The sequence below is a fragment of the Cynocephalus volans genome, chromosome 15 (assembly GCF_027409185.1).
Source record: "Cynocephalus volans isolate mCynVol1 chromosome 15, mCynVol1.pri, whole genome shotgun sequence".
NCBI lineage: Eukaryota > Metazoa > Chordata > Mammalia > Dermoptera > Cynocephalidae > Cynocephalus > Cynocephalus volans.
In genome coordinates, this window is record NC_084474.1 from 63,416,600 (window position 1) to 63,429,791 (window position 13,192).

At 39.7% G+C, this 13,192-nt stretch overlaps 1 protein-coding gene across 3 annotated transcripts in view; it reads right to left on the reverse strand.

Moving 5' to 3' along the window:
- SYBU (syntabulin) overlaps window positions 1-13,192 on the reverse strand; it is a 71,105-nt gene that overhangs the window by 14,721 nt on the left and 43,192 nt on the right. Inside the window, exon 1 of one of the 3 annotated variants that reach the window (XM_063079441.1) lies at window positions 4,828-4,909. The exons of the other annotated variants lie outside the window; for them this stretch is intronic. The gene's annotated coding sequence lies outside the window, so the exon portion shown is untranslated. Of the gene's footprint in view, window positions 1-4,827; window positions 4,910-13,192 lie in introns of those variants that run through there. 3 annotated transcript variants of the gene reach the window in all.

Consider the following 13,192-nt stretch of genomic DNA (forward strand, 5'->3'; position numbering starts at 1 on the left):
CATTTCCTTTGTAGAAAATTTAGAAAATAGCGGTGATCAAGAAGGAAAAATATAATCTACAATTACATCACCAAAAAAATAACTAAAGTTAACTTTTTTTTGGTATACAACTATTCAGCATTCATACTTAATATATTACGATAACACTTACCTATTTCTCTATTATTATATGAATATCTTTAAGTATTTTAAATATTAAATTGTTTTATTAAATCAATGAATATGTAGGCTATTTCTAACTTTTCTATTATTAGAAACAAACCATCCTAAACATCTTTTACATATTAACTCATTTATTTATTATGATCATATAAACCCTACGAGGTAGGGACAATTATCAGTGCCTTTTATAAATGAGGCAGAGAGAAGGTGAATGATGTGCACAAGGGGACAAAATTAATAGGAACACAGGTCATTTGACCTTAGGGTCCATGCTCTTAATCACAGGCTTAACATTCAGTGGATATCCTTGGGCGTACACATTTATATCCTTGTCTGCTAATGTCTTTAGGATTTCTTTTTTCAGCATTTATTTATACATATTTGTGGGATACAGTGTGTTGTTTCAATACATGCCTATTTGGTACATTGGTTCACTTAGGGTAGATAGCATAGCTTTTTACCCATTAATCCACCACTTCCTCTCTACCTTGCTCCACCTGCCCCCATCAGCCTCTGGTAATAATTATTCTACTCTACTTCTATGAGTATCATTTTTTTTCTTAGATTCCACATTTGAGTGAGATCATACAGTATTTGTCCTTCTGTATCTGGTTTATTTCACTTAACATAATGGTCTCCAGTTCCATCCATGTTGCTGCAAATAACAGGATTTCATTTTTTAAAAATAACTTAATAGTATTCCATTGTGTATATACATACATATATATGTATGTATGTATGTATGTATGTGTATATGTATATGTGTATACCAACGGATTAAAAAAACTCATACATCCATTGATGGGCATTTAGGTTGATTCCAATGCTTGGCTACTATGAACAGTGCTGCAATGAACACGGGAGGTGTCTTTTTGATACACTGATTTCATTTCCTTTGGGTATATGGCCTGTAGTGGGATAGCTGGGTCATAAAGGAGTTCAATTTTTAGTTCTCTGAGGAACCTCCATACTGTTTTCCGCATTGGCTGGACCAATTTACATTCCCACCAACAATGGAGAATTCCCTTTTCTCTGTATCTTCTCCAGCATTTGTTATTTTCTGTCTTTTTGAAAATAGCCACAGAATGAGTTTCTAAAAGTAGAATTTTTAAGCCAAAGGATGTGCTCAATTTAAAGACTTTAATACATATTCCATAGGGATTTGGGAATGGCACTAGCCTAAAGTAGTTTTTGTGGTCAAGAAAGTGTTTTCACCCATTGGCCTGTGTACAGATACCCAATTGGAAAATCTCTAATATCACTGGAAGTACTTTGACAAAGCGTGGGAGACTATTTGGCCATTGAAAAGTTGTGCTTGAAGAGCTGCAGGGAATTTTTAATCATGCATATTCAAGTCATCCTCATCAACACTGTCTTTATTCCTCATCAACATTGTCTTCGATCAGCTGCCTGGGCTGGTACAGCAGGATTCCAGAAGTGAACAGGAAGGATAAATTGGATGACCTTTAAGATACCTTGTGATACCAAACTCTTGGTGACTAAGCGTCCTGCAGCAGAAGGCATTTTTCCAACTATCAAGAAGTCATGTTCGATGGCCTCTAGAAGTTCTGGTGACTTTCTGTTTAATAGTATTGCTGGACTCCTTTGAAAGTTGTTACTTTTATTTATAATGTTAGGGTCATAGGCATTCTGTGCATGTATGGTAAGGCCAGGGATTTAGAGAAGAAAAATTGAAACAAAAAGAATATGTGCCAAAGCTTCTGCACAGCAAAAGAAACAATTAACAGAGTTAAAAGACAACCAACAGAGTGGGAGAAAATATTTGCAAAATATACATTTGACAATGGATTAATATCCAGAATATTTAAGGAACTCAAACAACTTTACAAGAAAAAAACAAGCAACCCAATTAAAAAATGGGCAAAAGAGCTAAGTAGGCATTTCTCTAAGGAAGATATACAAATGGCCAACAGACATATGAAAAAAGGCTCAACATCACTCAGCATCCGGGAAATAAAAATCAAAACCACACTGAGATACCATCTAATCCCAGTTAGGATGGCTAAAATCCAAAAGACTCTGAACGATAAATGCTGACGAGGTTGTGGAGAAAAAGGAACTCTCATACATTGTTGGTGGGACTGCAAAATGGTGCAGCATCTATGGAAAATGGTATGGAGGTTCCTCAAACAATTGCAGATAGATCTACCAGACGACCCAGCTATCCCACTGTTGGGAATATACCCAGAGGAATGGAAATCATCAAGTCGAAGGTATACCTGTTCCCCAATGTTCATCGCAGCACTCTTTACAATAGCCAAGAGTTGGAACCAGCCCAAATGTCCATCATCAGATGAGTGGATACGGAAAATGTGGTACATCTACACAATGGAATACTACTCAGCTATAAAAACGAATGAAATACTGCCATTTGCAACAACATGGATGGACCTTGAGAGAATTATATTAAGTGAAACGAGTCAGGCACAGAAAGAGAAATACCACATGTTCTCACTTATTGGTGGGAGCTAAAAATTAATATATAAATTCACACACACACACACACACACAAAAAAAAAAAACAAAAAAAAAACCAGGGGGGGCGAAGAAGATATAACAACCACAATTACTTGAAGTTGATACGACAAGCAAACAGAGGGGACATCACTGGTGGGGGGAGGGGGGAGGGAGGAGGGAGGGAGGTTTTGGTGACGGGCAATAATAATTAGCCACAATGTATATCGATAAAATAAAATTAAAAAAAAAAAAAGAATATGTGCCAAAACTGATCATTAGACTTATTTTTAAAACACGGCCTGATATCAGGTCTCTTAGGATGTCATTACTTTTGCCTGCTTTGGAGTACTATGGAGTCCTCGTACATCAGAACATCACAGGCCTCTGAGAACAGAACAATCCTGCCACCTACTAAACTGTATTAAGCCATTCTAAACCACTGATTTTTGAGTAACCCCAAACCCTCCTTTATCCTTTGTCACTACAAAGCTATCAAATTAATTCAGGTTGTTCACCTATATCTCCACCTCGAACAGAGGCAGCAAATTTAAAAAAAGAAAAAAAAAATTAGTGCCCCATCCGTTCATCTCCCACCCCATCCCCCGCCCCCCAAGATACACAGATCTTTTATTTCAAGGTCTCTGGGGAGGAGAGGAGTCATTTTCACTAAAGCCAAGCACAGCTATTAAGGATCAGCTGCAGCAGTGGACACGTGCAATTATAGAAGACACTATTAGAAGAAACTACTCTAAAGTAGATTCAGTAGGATTGATTCTTAGTTGCAAAGGTTTGGGGGCCCAGCCAAGGGTCCAAGAAACAGGGTTTTTGTTTCAGTTTTTGCAAACTACTTCCCTGACTCCACGTGGGTATTTGTCTCAGAAAGGAAATATTTGGCCAAAATATTGATTAAAGAAATATTCGTCAAAGGGGCTGAGCCCGTGGCGCACTAGAGAAATATTCGTCTATACAGGTTTTCTTGAATTTCAGAAGCCTTCTTGAAAAAATGTAAATATAATTTCGATTGATATAAAAATTTCAAAAACTATTTATCTTCATTCTGACTGATGTTCAATTGGAGCTACCACACACTTAAAAGCATACAAAAAGTCTTTAAAAAGTTCAGGAAGAGATTTGTATTATCTTTTAATTTCATTTTCCACAAACTTTTTGAAGTACTCTCATATATATAAACATTTAAAAATAAAAAAATTCAAATTTATTTAGAAGTGGATAATTTATATTGATAAATTTAACTTCATAAAGATAAAACTAATTATGGGAAAATGGCATAGTCAAAGACAAATAATACACTGACAAAATATTTACAATGTATGATAAAAGTTTAATCTCCTTAATTTCCCAGAAGCTCATCCAAATTAGTAAAACAACAACAACAAAAACAGAAAGATGGGCAAAGGACACGAACAGGCAGATGACAGAAAAAGAAAGAAAAACAAACGGCCAACATTCATAAAAATACATAAATGTAAATGAACACAAGGAGATTTTTTATTCTATCAGATTGGCAAAAAAAAAAAGTTCGATAATATGGTTTCTGTTAAGGATTTGCGAAAATAGACACTCAGATTGAGTTAGTGAGAATGTGAATCGATGCTACGTGCATAAAAAAAGAAAACCGTACTGCTAGGAATTTATCCTGCACATCACATCCAAAAGGCCAACCTAATTGTCCATTCATAGCAACTGGTTAAATCAGGTGGACAGCAGCCTCAGAGAACTCTGTGCAATCATGAAAAGGAGTGATGTGAACCTGGAGTGAAAAGATCTCAAAGGTCTGTTATGGATGAGAAAAACAAGATGCAGCACAGTGAGTATAGCATGGCTGCTTTGGGTAAGTAAATCTTTTAATAATATGTAACGTGCTATATGCATAGAACATTTTTCTTGATGGATAAAAAATGACCTGTTAATAGTGGGTTCTCTTGGGAACAGGAAAGTGGGGATAAAAAGAGGCTCTTCATTTTATCATCTTTCTGAGCCACTTGGCTTTTCTAACCATGTACATATTTCTCTTATTATGAAAGTATAAATAAGAAGTGCAGTGACTTATAAACAATTGTTTTTTTTTCTTTTGAGAAATTTAAAATTTTCTAAGGAAAATCTTTTTATAATAAAAGTAATCACACCATATAATGTATTATTAAGAGGGTTTTAGAGTCAAGACACCTGGGTTTGAATCTTGGATCCTCCACTTTCTCTCTCTGGAGCACAGAGCAAGGAATTTCTCTCTCTCTGCCTTAGTTTCCTCATCTGTAAAATGGAGATGAGGATATTAACAGTAAGTATTGCTAAGGGATTGTGGGAGCTCAGGTGAAACATGCAAAGAAATTAGAAGAGTGCCTCGTACACAACAAGCACTCAATATATGTTTATTATTATTTTAGCTAGAACTACTGGTATAGTGGCTCAAGGGCCAGAAGAGGGCATTTCAAATGATATTTCTTCTTTCTCTTAAAAAAAGCCCCACATTAAGAAATGCCTTATTCTACTCAAGTCATACTTTTTTTTTTTTTTTTTTTTGTCTTTTTTTCTGTGACCGGTATGGGGATCGCAACCCTTGGCTTGGTGTTGTCCGCACAACGCTCAGCCAGTGAGTGCACCGGCCAGCCCTATATAGGATCCGAACCCGCTCCGCAGCTGCGCTCCCAAGCGCCGCACTCTCCCGAGTGCGCCACGGGGCTGGCCCAAGTCATACATTTTTATAAGCACTCTTTACAGAAGATGGTTTTCCCTCAGCCGTTATTCAGTGAAGAGCATGTTTCTAAGTTTTACTCTGTGTGTGTGTGTGTGTGTGTGTGTGTGTGTGTGTGTGTGTGTGTGTGTGTGTGTGTGTGTGTGTACACAATAGACTGTTTCTAAAGATCTGGATCCACATGGCCTCCTCCAAAAAACTTTAGACTTGTTCCTGGGTTAGGACCCCGCCTTCAGAAAGCCCCAGGGAAAATGCAGGTAGGTTTACTACAGCTCTCATCTTAGCAGAGGCCAGTCTCCCAAGTCAGGTAGCTTTGAAGGTCTGAGAAAGGAAGGGAAAGAGCATGGGAAAAGAGGCCCTAAGAGGGCCGAGAGAGAGGGTCAAGGGCAGCTCCGTCTAGTTCATCCTTTGTCTTGGACTGGCTCAGCTACCTGTCCTTGGCAAAAATATGGGGAGTCTACCTGCTGACCAAGAAGAGTGAATGGGAGAAATTATAAACAAGGCAGGTGTAAAGGAGGGGAAATGAAAATTTCTGACCAGAAGGCACTACAAAGCATGACTCCACTTCTCACTAGCTGTGTGGTCTTGGCCAAGTTTTTTTTAACCTCTCTAAGCCTTAGTTTCCTCATTTATGTACATATGCATATACACACACATATAGTCATGCACCACATAACGATGTTTCGATAGACGATGGACCACATATACAACAGTTGTCCCATAAGATTATAATGGCTGTACTATATAGCCTAGTATGTAGTAGGTTATACCATAGGTTTGTGTAAGTACACCCTATAATGTTTGCACAATGATGAAATTGTCTAATGATGCATTTCTTAGAACATAGCACAGTAGCTAAGCGATGAATGACTGTATACATAAATACATGTAGGTATACATGTATATTTTTTAAAGGTTAATTTATTATTCATTTAGCAAAAATTTATTGAGCATCTGCTGTGTGTCAGGCCCTGCTCTAGGTGTGAGGATAATGATTCTTACCTCGTAGGGTTGTTGTGAAGATGAAATGAGCTAATGCGCAGAAAGTGGTTGAGATGCTCATAAATATTAATATTATAATAATTATTAATAATGTAGTGATTCCTAAACCTTAACGTTTAATAATAGTGCAGATTTCTGGGCAACACTCACGGAAATTCAACTTCAGAAGGTATGGGAGAAGGGCAATCCAGAAATCTTTATTTTTAATAATTACCATGGATAATTGTGCAGTAGGTGGCCCATGGATCACATTTTGAGGAGGAGAGCTCCAAAAATAAGGAGCACCCAGACTTTCTTTCCAGGTCTTGTCAAATTGCAAGAGCTTTCTTAAGTGAGAAGTGGAGGGCAGGTGATCAGGAGCTAAGGCAGAGAAGCCACCAGGAGGAGAAGATATTAATCCTTCTTGTGCTTCTACAGAGCACACGGGAGTGAAGAATTTAACTCAGAGAGTGATCTGTACCCTCACTGCTCTCCAAGGATACTTTCTTGGATTTCTGGAGGACTGGAGAGGAAGATGGGAATATACACAAGGTGCAGGTTGCTTGAAACTGGGCAAGTTGCATCCAAACTCATGTACACAAATGTTGATTTGCAATGCTAGTACGATACTCAGCAGTTGATCCATGCTTTGAACTCCTCACAATCCTGTTTTAAAAGAGGAGGAGCCCACCAGTGTGCAGTTGAGTGTGTCAGACACAATTAAACAAAGAAAAACATTTCACAATCCAGTACATACCACATTTGGGTTATACCATCAACCCTAACCTTCTGTCTTCGGGGTGGTCCATGTGTCCATGGCAGACATGCTGAATGGCACCAAAGGAACCATGGGGTTCAAGAGAACCACAGGTTCAATGGGAACATCAGGTTCAAAGAACCACATACAGACCTCCATTGTCTCCTGCACTGAATCAGCATCGGAAACGAGCCCTTTGGCATGTGGCCTGCAGGGCAGCCCTCTCCTCCACTGCCTTTCACTGAACAGGTCTGGGAAGGGTCACATCCACAGTGGTCATGAGCTTCATTCTAACTGATTATCTTGGGGACCCAGTAGTGACAGAGCAAATCCTCCTTGAAGTATTTTCCACATTCTTACAAGTTCCTTATTTTTTATTTTTTGTCAAATTTACTGAACTGAACTGGATTTCTACTCCTTTAAAAAAAAAGCTAGCTGGAAAGCCTGCTGTTTCTATTTAAGGAGAAGTGTTTATCCAGTGTTTACCAAAATGAGAGGCCTGCCCTCCGTGTCTGGCAGGAAAACCTAAATCAGGGAAAAGCAGCACTAAAGGGTGTGGATTGGGGGTGTCATTGTTGGGGAAAGTTAACAGGAGAGGAAGGAGGTGATGAAGGGGTGGGAGAGAAAAATGTGGACTGAGATGCCAGGAGCACTAAAAGCTTAGGGCAGGGCCAGGATTTACATCTGTGACTTGAAGTCCAGAATATAAGGGAGAAGGGAAGGACAGAATTTTTCTGAGTCACCTCATTCCCCACTCTTCTCTCCTCTGAGTGAGGTGGTGCTGTCTGCTTGCAATTCTAGACCATGAATGGAACAAAAACACCAACTGGCTGGGAAAGAGTTGGCATAACTTAATTCTCTGTTAAGGCATCCAACAGGGCTCTACAGTAGCGTGGTTTTTACCTCACGTCTGTACTTAAGCACAGCTTTTCCACTCGAAGACCTGCCAGTCTTGACTGCCTCCCCTCATTTTCATCCCCACCATGGGACAACCTCCAGGGCACTCCACAGTCTGCTCTGGACTCACAGGTTCCTTTCCACCCTTGGCAGCAGCACTGGGAGTGCCACAGTCCACGATGCACACAGAAGGCGCGCCTCATCTCGCACCTTGACTTTCTCAGCAGCACTGATGTCCACCTTCGCTCCACCGAAACAGACCAGAGTTCCCTCACCGGCCTCAGCCACGCTCCACTTCCAATATCTTGATCCCCTTTCACCCTGGTTCATTAATTATCTCCTCTCTCTCGCTTGCATATTCCATCTCCATGAAGTTGTACCTCTTTGCTTTTTATGAGGTAATACAGTTAGTACCATATTGTGTGACCTTGGGAAAGGCACAACCTCTCTATGCCTCACTTTCTTCTAGGAAAGGGGAATAATACTATTATCTACTTCATAAAGTTGTTGTAAGGATTATGTAAGATAATATATGTAAAACATATAAAAATTAGTGCCTGTCACTCAGTGAGCACTTTAAAATATGGCTATTATCTTAATTTGTATTCTCATAATCACCCTCTCTGAACCACATCGGGGTCCCAACACTTGTAAGGCCAAAATCAGGGAGATGCAATCAGGACTTGGAGCAGGGACGAGGGATGAGGTGAGGCTGTCGCGTGGGATATGAGTGGCAAGAGAGGACTCAAACAAGCATGGAAATAAACAAACAGAGGATGGTTCTGACAGAGGGTGGTAAATAATCTTCCTCCTCCTTTTAGATTATAAATCAATGAGTAAATCTCACACCTTGGCTATACTGACCGAACTCTCCAATTTCACAGGAAGCCCTACAGGACACCAGACAATAGGGAGCTAATTATCAAGCCCTTCTGGTAGGGTCTGTGGATCTTTCACCATCTGTGCATGTTGACAGTGGGCGCCAACATCCCCATAGGGTGAGATTTCAGTAGTTCATATTTGTATGTCCCACAGCTCTTTGGACATCTAGCAAGTGTCAGGTTGAGACCCTGATCCTGCCATCAGAAAGAGGCAAATGTCTTAGGAGGGACATAGGTGCTAAAAGAGGTCAACAAAGGGAATAACTGTTTCCCGCTGGAAGAATTAATGCTTCATGGAGAGGCACACAGAACTAGCCAGCTTTTGAAACCATTCACAACTATGCACGACTGTCGCCCGCAGAGCTGTGGAGATGGGCATTGGGGGTGAAGGGAAGAGCATATGGAGATGGTAACTCTGCAAGAAGGAGAAGCAGCAGTGGGCAGCAAGGCAGTAAAGGCAACTTGGAGGCAGTCGAATTTAAATTCCTCCTAAGACACAGACCCAGTGTTCCTCACTGGTAAAGTTAAGAGTTGCTCATCCTTGACACATAGGTCTTTTTTATTTTCTAAAATTCCTATGTTCATTTCTCTAAGAAAGGTAATATGTTTACATGTCTTCTCTGAGAAACATATTACCTTTCTCAGAGAGGTGAGTATCAAAGAAAAGGAAGCATGTGTTTAGCTAGTGCAGTGATACTGCAGCCACAACTCTGTCTGGTGGGACTCTGCTGACCACCCCTACTGGTCTAGGGACCCCTCCATTTATAGGCTGGAGCAACTGACATGAGAGATGGGAGACAGTGACACAGGTCTTATTCAGGTCATAGCCTGCTGTGTGGAAACCAAGCATGAAACTATTTTTCCACAGGAGAGTGACACTATTATTTTCTCTGTGACCCAGAAAGCTATTTTCTCAATTTCCTTTTGTATTTAAATATGAGTCTCAGATGCACAGAACTGGATTAATCATAATCCTTGGTTCTTGACACACTCTCATCATTGACCTGTGCAAGACTATCTTTCATTTATTTATTTGCTGGCTGCCTTGTGTATGTATTTATGTTTTGATTACTTATTCACACTTAATATTAAAATAAACGAAGAGACCACCACCCATCACAAAAACTAGAACCCTGACATTAACTTACATCTACCTGTGTGGTTCTCCCTGATCTATCTCCTGCTCGCCATTGACTTGCTTTCCCTTTTACAAAGAATTATCACATCTACATGTATTCCTAAAAAGTAGATAATTTTGGTTTTTCATTCATTTGCTTTTAACTTTTTTTATAAACAGATTATCATGACATGTATAATTTTGGGGGACAATTTTCACTCAACATTATATTGCTAAAATTCTCCATATAGTTGTACTACATTCGTCTGCAATCTAATATTCCAGTGTATGATTTATACCATAATTTATCTCTCCATTCTCCTGATGATGAGAAAATGAGTTGGATTTATTCCAGCTACTCAACTAGCTAGATTTTCTATTCTGATATACATTTATTTGCATTTTCCCAGGCACAAGTATCCCTAAGAAAATAATTAAAAGAGTAAATCGACTTTTATGTAATGTATTCCATAGACAAAAAGAAATGCTCTGTGGATCATCTATCCTTAGACATTTGTCCTTACACCCCTTTCCATCTCACTACGGAGAATCAAGAGTTAAAAGTAAAGCTAGAATCTTTGCTTTACTTTACCTTAGTTTTAGGGTTCAACGTGTCTAAAGTGACCCTTCTCACCCTATGGTAGCCCTATAAGATCAGGAATTACTGATGCCTTGTTGGGCTTGGCTTAGGTCACTCCACGACCCTGCCTCTTAGCCTTGGCAAGGAGACCAGCCCATGAGGGTGAGAAGCTGAACCAGAGTTACTGGATTATGCACACAGCCTTGCTGAGGGGGAAGACCCTTGTCCCAGGGTGAAGAGGAAGAGAGGAGGGATCCTGGGGAGTATGTGCTGGTGTTTAATGCAGCCCTGAAATTGTTCCTAGTTCCAAGGCCAAACACTGAGTTTGAGTCGCAAGTGAGGGAAATAATCTGAGTTTTAAGCTGGGGCCCATGTAAGTCTCTGTATTAGAACGCAACCGCCCTGCTTTAGAAATTTTAAAGCCAAAGCAAAGTTTCTGTCTTTTGATTTTCATCTAAGCATCTGAGGCTTTATGAAGCTAAGTAACTTGGTCTGTGCAGCAGGCCAGGCAATGATGGGATAGATTTTAAACCATCCTCTGCTCCTAAATTCACCAGTCATCTTCTCGTTCCTCTGAGACAGTGGTTCTCGAAATGTGGTTCCAAACCAGCAGGAGCAGCATCACCTGAGAACACGTTTCTGACTCACTGAGGATGGTTTAAAATGTATCCCAACCATTGCCTGACCTGCACTACTGATCAAGTTATTTAACTTTACAAAGACATTTTGTGAGGCTAAATAACTTATGGGTAGGAGCAGGGCCCACTAATATAGGTTTTAATAAATCCTCCAGGTATATGAACACTGAAGTTTGAGAGCCACTGTTCTAAGACACCCCTGTGCCTGAGATCCCTCCTACAGCAGCTTCCTGATTAGCTGCCTCTGAGTGAGTGAGGGCAGCAGGTTTGACTGTAATTTAAAATATAGATGCACTTTGTGGTATATCTTTTGGGAACCATTGTTACATATTTCGTATCCAAAATGAGTGAACTGCCTCATTTAGTTGGCGTAATACTGAGTGGCACTAGCCATGCTTCATGAAATTGACAATTCATGTCTAACAGTTGTGGTTAAGAACAAGTTCTATCACCAGTGAATCCAGGGTTCAAATATCTGTTCTTTCATTTAATGACAGTGTGACCCTCAGGCAATCACTCAACCTCACTACATTTCAGCTTCCTCGCTCTAAAAAGAGGTAAAAGAGTGCCTATCACACGGCATTGTTGTGAGAATTAATGTCATACTATAAGTGCACAATAAACTTTCGTCATCATTATTAGCCTACTTATTCATGTGTTTGGTATGTGTGCTGCTAAACACTAAGTTTCTATAAGAATTCTTGCATGTGGGCACCACAGACTTTTTTTTAAGTAGTGTGACCTAAATAAGAAGGGAAAGGGTTTATTAAATGACTAAACTCTAATACAAGTGATAAGTTTATTACAGATTACCTGGCTTCTCTCAGTAACAGCTAGAAATGGCTTGTTATGTCCACATACTGTTCAAAGTGCTTTACATGGATGCTCATTTAATCCTCCATCAAGTTATAAGATACATAAAATTATTATTCTTATTTTACAGATGAGAGAAAGAGAGAACAATTAACTTGCTCAAGGTCACACAACTTGTAAATGGTGAAGCTGGGATCTGAAACTTCACAATAACAAATGCATCAAAATATGCCTTAAAGGCTAAGAAAGAGACTGCAGGGAACTTCAAATGCTGGGGAGAATTTGTTTTACCCAGAAGTGTTTGCTTGCTTGCTTGCTCTTTCAAAGGGCATGCTGAAATCTTTGAAAATGTATTTACAAGCATGCTATTTATAAAAAAGTTTTTTTTTTTTTTTTTTTTTTTTTTTTTTAACATAGCAAGCCTTGGGGCTGAGCCATTCATTTACTTTCAACTAAAATAATACGACTGGATCTTCATTCTCAAGCAAAAAGTTAACATATTATAATTATATTTAAAAGACAGGAGTTTTTCATGGTGTGGTCTCAGTACCACCTTCATCAATATCACTTGGACTACTGATTAAAAATACAGATTCCTGACTTATACTCCAAATCTACGGACTGAAATTTCTTCAAGTTAGTCCACAACCACAGTTCTACAAAGTGCCCAGGTGATCTTTTATGTCCAGTAAAGTTTGAGAACCACTACAATAAACAGTTCTTATTTTCAAATCTGTCTGTTTAGTGACTCTCTGATCTGTATGCTTCTTCCCATCCAGAATGTCCTAGCTGAGGCTGTCATCAATTCTCACCCAGAATCACTGAACCAGCCACTCACTGTGCCAGCTGTTGGCATGGCCCCGAGCACTCTGTCTTCACACTGCTCTGGAGCAGAAATCTCATTAGGTGATTCCCTTGTGCACACCCTTCAATGGCACCCGTGTGCATAAGATAAAGTCCAAACTCCTGAGCACGATCTACCAGTCCTTCACATTCAGCCCTACCAAACCACAGCACCCCCAGCCAGGAGAATCACTCACCCTTTCCTGGAGGTGGCACAATGGTTTCCAGACTCCCAGTTTCCACACACGCTGTTCACTCCACCTGGATTATTTTCCTGTTCCTCTGGGCATGGCTAACTACTCCCTGTCCCTCAGGTCTCAGTTCAGTCTCTG